A 6,000-nucleotide genomic window follows, 5' to 3' on the forward strand; every position below is an offset into this window, starting at 1 on the left:
CACTGGACAGTTTCATGGATGTACTCAAAGACTAGAGTGAAGGTATGAAGCTTTGGAGCAAAATTCATAGGCCACAGATCAGAATCAGTTTGATTTAAAAAATTTAATTATAGTAATTAAGAAAATTATCTACAGAAATGAAAACCTAGTGTAATGAATGAATAAAAATAGATGGATGAATGAATCTTGTAAAGAATGGGTAGGGATGGTGGTCACAAATTACTTGGATAAGCTAAATCAAGCTATGGCCACAGCCCAGAGATAATATTTTCAAATTTTAAGAGTCAAGCATCATTTTCCATAGTCTTCTGTACAGCTGTCCATCCCTGGCCTCACATGGATACCTGGTATGCAAGCCATGGATGAGAAGAGAATCTGACAGGAACATTAAGAGAGAAATTTGATAACTAGTAAGAACATAATTTTCAGAGAACTTCTGGAAAGATAGTGATGGAGTAATACATACCAGAGGGACACCGCCGAAATCAGCGCAGGACACCAACTGAGAGGGAAGTTCCACGTTGCCAGGTATAAGAGGAGCACTATAAAGACAAGTAGTACAGATCCACTAGGCTTTGAGGAGCTGTGAGCTTTTGGCTTACCATTGTGGAGGCCAGCTAAAGCTTAACTTTAGCCCCACTACCATCTCTGCCAGAGCTGGGCTTCTTTGGCCGGCCCAAGGCATTTACTTCAGCACAGCAAAAGCTTGCTGCTGCCCCTGGGCAGGGTTTAAACCCCTCCAAGCCCATGGTCAGGTGAGCAGGGCTCAGCTATATCTTCACTTTTGTTTCTCGCTCTTTTCTCTCCCCACCCCAGAGTCTCAGTGGACTCAATGGGTTTTTTCTCTTCCATTTCATCTCATATGCGACTGCAGACATCCAGGCCACTCACTTTAGCCTGGATTAATTATGCCCACCCAGCACACAACTGGGGAGCTCTGCCCTCTGCAGCATAACACCCAGCTGGGGAAAGCCCACCCACTTCCCACTGCAGGGAACCACACGTCTACCCTCCAAGACTACTTGGGAATCATCTGCTCGCACTTTGGGGTGTTTCACTTGGCTAGGAGATCCCCTATCTGTCTTTCACAGCTCTCTGTGTGGTGGGGAGTCCTGCCCATTCTCTATGGTTCCCCATGACTAAGGGAACTTCCTCCCACCTTCCATAGTGACTCTCGTGGCCTAAAGAAGAAGCAGCTCTGGAAACACTCTCCAGAGCTCCACACTGCTTCAGGACACTCTGCTCGACATATGCAGTGACCTAGTGGACTAGGGAAATTCCACCCACCATCTGCAGTGCTCTACAATAAAGCGGGCACACCCACCTGCCTTCTGAAGCACTCCCATTTCAGCAGCCAACCCTTCACATCCACTGTGGCACCCAATCCCCAGTAGGCCACACCAGCACAGTTTCCTGTGAGATCATCCATCGCAGCACCATCCTCCCAGGTCCACAACCATCCAACCAGTATCACCTGAGAGGACCATCCAACTTGCCCTCAAAATAACAGAATATTGGTTGGCTAGGGAAAGAGTGAAGGCACAGGAGGATAAAGTGGTAGCTCCATGCCATAGTGCAATTAGCTGCAGGAAGTTCGAAGAAGCATTCCTAAAAGTCTGCCAGAGAGAGCACATTGCTCTTCAACTCTCTGGAAAATAGCACCAATTCCTCTAAAACGACACAACAGAAGCTGCTATCAGCTCCAACGACCTCAACGAAAAAATAGGAGAAACAAAAGTCAATGCTGGGAGAAGTCTAGAACCTCATTATGTGCACAGAAGAAGTATATATTGATCTGCTGCAGAGAGAAATCCTCAGAATTCTGCTTGGAGTCATACGGGATGTGAGGGAAAAAAGACAGGAAAAGGATGAAATTATAGAGGAGATAAAGAACATACACCAAAGGGAAATACAAGAACCTAGCGATGAACTAACAAAAACCAGTAGCAAACTCATGGACTTTGCCAATTGACCGGAGGAGACAGAGAACCATATCAGTGACCTAGAGGACAACCTAGCAGACTTTAACAAATGTGGGGGGGGGGGGGAATCAGATAAGATCATCAGATAAGCTAAAGAAAGCCTGAGCGTTATGGCTGATGCTATGAAGATGATAAACATCAGAATAATTGGATTACCAGAAGGAAAACGCAACAAAGAATTCAATGGCAAAATAGTGAGGGAATTCTTGGAGGAGAACTTCCCATGCTTTATGAATGAAAAGCAGGCCACCTTTCAGGAGGCTGAAAGAACACCAGCTAGACTTAATCTCAAGAAGTCACCAAGGCATATAATCCAAGTCCAAATTTGAGGAAAAGGAGAAAATCATGAGAGCATCTAGGGAAAAACAAGCAGTAACCTATAAAGGTACCCAAATAAAAATGTACACAGACCTATCAGCAGACACTATGAAGAAGGGGAGAGAGTGGAGCAACATATTCCAAAAATTGAAGGAAAATAATGCAAATCCACCAATTTCATATCGAAAGGAAAGAAGTCCTTAATTAGCAGAGAACTCCTCAAAAAGAAGGACAAAGTCAGAGGACACGCTTTACCCAATTTTAACACCTACTGCACAGCCACAGTGGTCCTAACAGTGTGGTACTGGCATAATGACCGATACTTAGACCAGTGGAAAAGAATCGAAAGTCCAAAAGTGAAACCATCAGCATATAGACAACTGATCTTCGATAAGGGTTCCAAAACCATCAAGTTGGAAGCAGATGCCCTTTTTAACAAGTAGTGCTGGAAAAAATGGACATCTACATATAGAAAAATAAAACAAGATGATTACCTCACCCCATGCATAATAACAAATCCCAGGTGAATTACAGACCTAGAAGTAAAACCCCAAGCCATCAGGACCATCAAGGTAGGAATTGGGATTAGCCTAAAATCATTTTCCCACTGCAATAGGAAAGGGTACACACATAGGTAAACTGGAAATTGACAAATGGGATTTAATAAGAATAAAACACCTGTTCACCTCAAAGATTTCACCAAGAACATAACAAGGCAACCCACGTACTGGGAGAGGATTTTAGTAATGACACATCAGACAAAGGTCTTATAACTAAAATCTACAACACCCTTGTGGCCTGCAAAAAGATGAAAACAGTTAACACCCTAAGGAAGTGGGCGAAAGAACTGAAAAGAAATCTCACTAGGGAGGAGACCCGTATGGACAACAAACACATGAGAAAGTGTTCCCGTTCTTTAGCCATAAGAGAAATGCAAAATAAAACAATCATGAGATACCATCTAACACTCCTGCGGTTATAAGAAAATAAGAGAACAACAAATGTTGGAGGGGGTGGTGAAATAGAACTCTCCTCCACTGTTAGTGGTAGTGTAGATATGTACAGCCACTGTGGAGAAATCTGGCAATATTTAAAGAAAATGGAAATTGATCAACCTTACGACCCAGCCATCCCTCTATTGGGCATATACCCAAAGAAGGTAAGAAACAATATATGATCACTTATCTGTGCTTCAGTGTTTATTAAGGTGCAATTCAAAATCGCAAAGAGTCGTAAACAACCTAAATTTCCGCCGAATATAAGTTGCTTAGTAAATTCTGGAAAATACACACAATGGACTACTATTGAGATAGTTAGTTTATTGTGCCAGCCTGGCTGATAAACACATGTGGGATTAATTGAAGGGCAGACAGATAAATGGCTCTGCGAGCCTTGCCTTTCTTGTCTCTTCCACTTTGATCATCGAACCAGTGTGCAGCTGCCTTGCTTGTTCTGTGCCAGAATTTGAAAGCTACATTGCCTGTGGGACACCTAACCTGTGGACTGTGTCGCTGTAATTTGAGGTTCCTTTAAGACCTGCTTCTCCACACAATTGGAGTTTGCATCTCTTGAACTGGGGACTGACTGTTGCTGACCTGGCTGTTGGTGAGCTGCCTTGCTGTTTGCTGCCTGTGTCTGGATAGTCTGATTCTCTCTACACTGGACTACCTGGTGGCCCTCAAGACTTGAAAGACTGCCAGTGTCTCACAACTGTCTAACACATTTGAATTGTACTGAGCCATTTGTACTGCTTTATTATTTAACTGTTTATTTCTTGTGTTATCTATCTGTATAACTGCTTTATAATTTAACTGTTTATTTCTTGTGATATATATAGATATATAATTACTAGCAATCTGTTTTTTTCTCTATATAGAACCCTGTCTAACACAACTATGCAGCACTAAAAAGCACGATCACAAGAAACACGTTGTTTCATGGGAAGAGTTGGAAGGAATTATGTTAAGTGAGGTAAGCCAATCTCAAAAGGACAAGTATAACATGAATCCCCTCGGGTAATCAGCACAGCAGGAATAGAAGAAAAGACACATCTCACAATATATGGGTGGAAGCGTAGGCAGTCGCAGGGAGATCAGACCAAACCCAAGGAGGTACATGTGAATCCAACATAAAGAAGGGGGGAAGGAAGAGAGAGAAGGAGGGTGGGGAGAATCTGAGATGATGACATGGGGGGAATAGGGCTCTAACCCACCCAGGGGGAGAATATTGTTTGTGTCTCCACAGAATTGGAATGTGCATACAGACCCCACCATGAAGCGCCAAACCAGGAGGGAAACATAACATGTGGAAGAATCCATGAAAAGACATGACAACAGTGCCAGCCCCACCCAGAATCAGCTGGATCCTGACCCTGGAAGTGCATGCCGCAGATAACAACACCAGACCTTCTGGTGGGGGAAAGGAACCGACCTACCATGCCCACAAAGAAGCAAACCAGGAAGGAATAAGAGAAAGGGGCAGTCAGCCTAGATTCCAAATAGGCACAGCAAGCAAAGAGAATGAGGTCCATGCATGGAGCTTCTAAGGCACAGAGAGGACTGTGGGACTACCAAAAACTCAACACATGGTATCCCATGGTTGGAGCATGTGGACTCAGGGGACAATAATGGAGAAAAAAGGTGGGGAGACAGTGTGGAATAGAACATAACAGATCAGAAATTTGGAGTAAATTGAGCCACAGAGCCGCTGAGAAGCCCCCAAATGGACTTCAGGCTAGGAAGAGCAGCTCCAGATCTCCATCTGGTCCAGAGTGGGGTGGGGGGTCTCATGGGGTCCAGCAAACAGACCTGGTCCTATGTAGGCTTTTTTTTCTTTTTCTTTCATCTTTTGTTTTTCATCTTTTCTCTTTCCTTTTTTTCATCTCTATGTTTTCTTACTGTTTGGGTTGGGACATGGATGATTTGCCTAATTACATAGGTTGGACCATGGGAGGGAAGCTGGTGGGGAAGGCAATGGAGTCAATGGCCCTGGAAGGTAAAGGGTGAAGAAGGAGTAGGGGAGAAGGGTGTGGTGAGCAGATGGTGTCATGGACAGGGGAACAATCAGGGAAGCGGAACCAGCATCTAAGAGAGGGTAGAGATCCTGTGAGTATGAGAGCAACACCAAGCAGGTGTAGAGGAAGCACTAAGAGTTGGAAAAGGGGGAAAGTGATGGCGGGGCAGGAGGAGGAAAAAGGAAACAGAGGCGACTTCCAATAAAGAAGTCACGGGAGGATAAAGGGATAGGTTAATTCCATAGTGAAATTACCTGTAGTAAGTTCGGAGAAAGATTCCTACGAGTCTCCCAGAGACAGCCAGTGCAATTCGACTGCCTGGAAAATGTCACATGGTTCCTTTAAAACAACACAATGCAGTCATCAGTCCCAATGACTTCAATGTAAAAGCAGGAGCAACAAGAGGCAATGGCAGAAGATGTCCTGAACCTAACAGCATGCATAAAAGAAGCAGACATTGAACTGCCATAGAAAGACATTTTCACGTTTCTTGGAATAATACAGGTTATGAGGAAACAATACATAAAAAGGGTGAAATGATAGAGGAGATAAAGTCCACACAAAATGAAAATGAAAGAGCTTAGAGAGGAGATAACAAAAACCAGTAGCAGATACACGGACCTCAAAAATCGACTGGAGGAAGCAGAGAACCACACCAAGAGAACCACACCAGTGACTTGGAGGACA

The sequence above is a fragment of the Tenrec ecaudatus genome, chromosome 10, assembly GCF_050624435.1.
Source record: "Tenrec ecaudatus isolate mTenEca1 chromosome 10, mTenEca1.hap1, whole genome shotgun sequence".
NCBI lineage: Eukaryota > Metazoa > Chordata > Mammalia > Afrosoricida > Tenrecidae > Tenrec > Tenrec ecaudatus.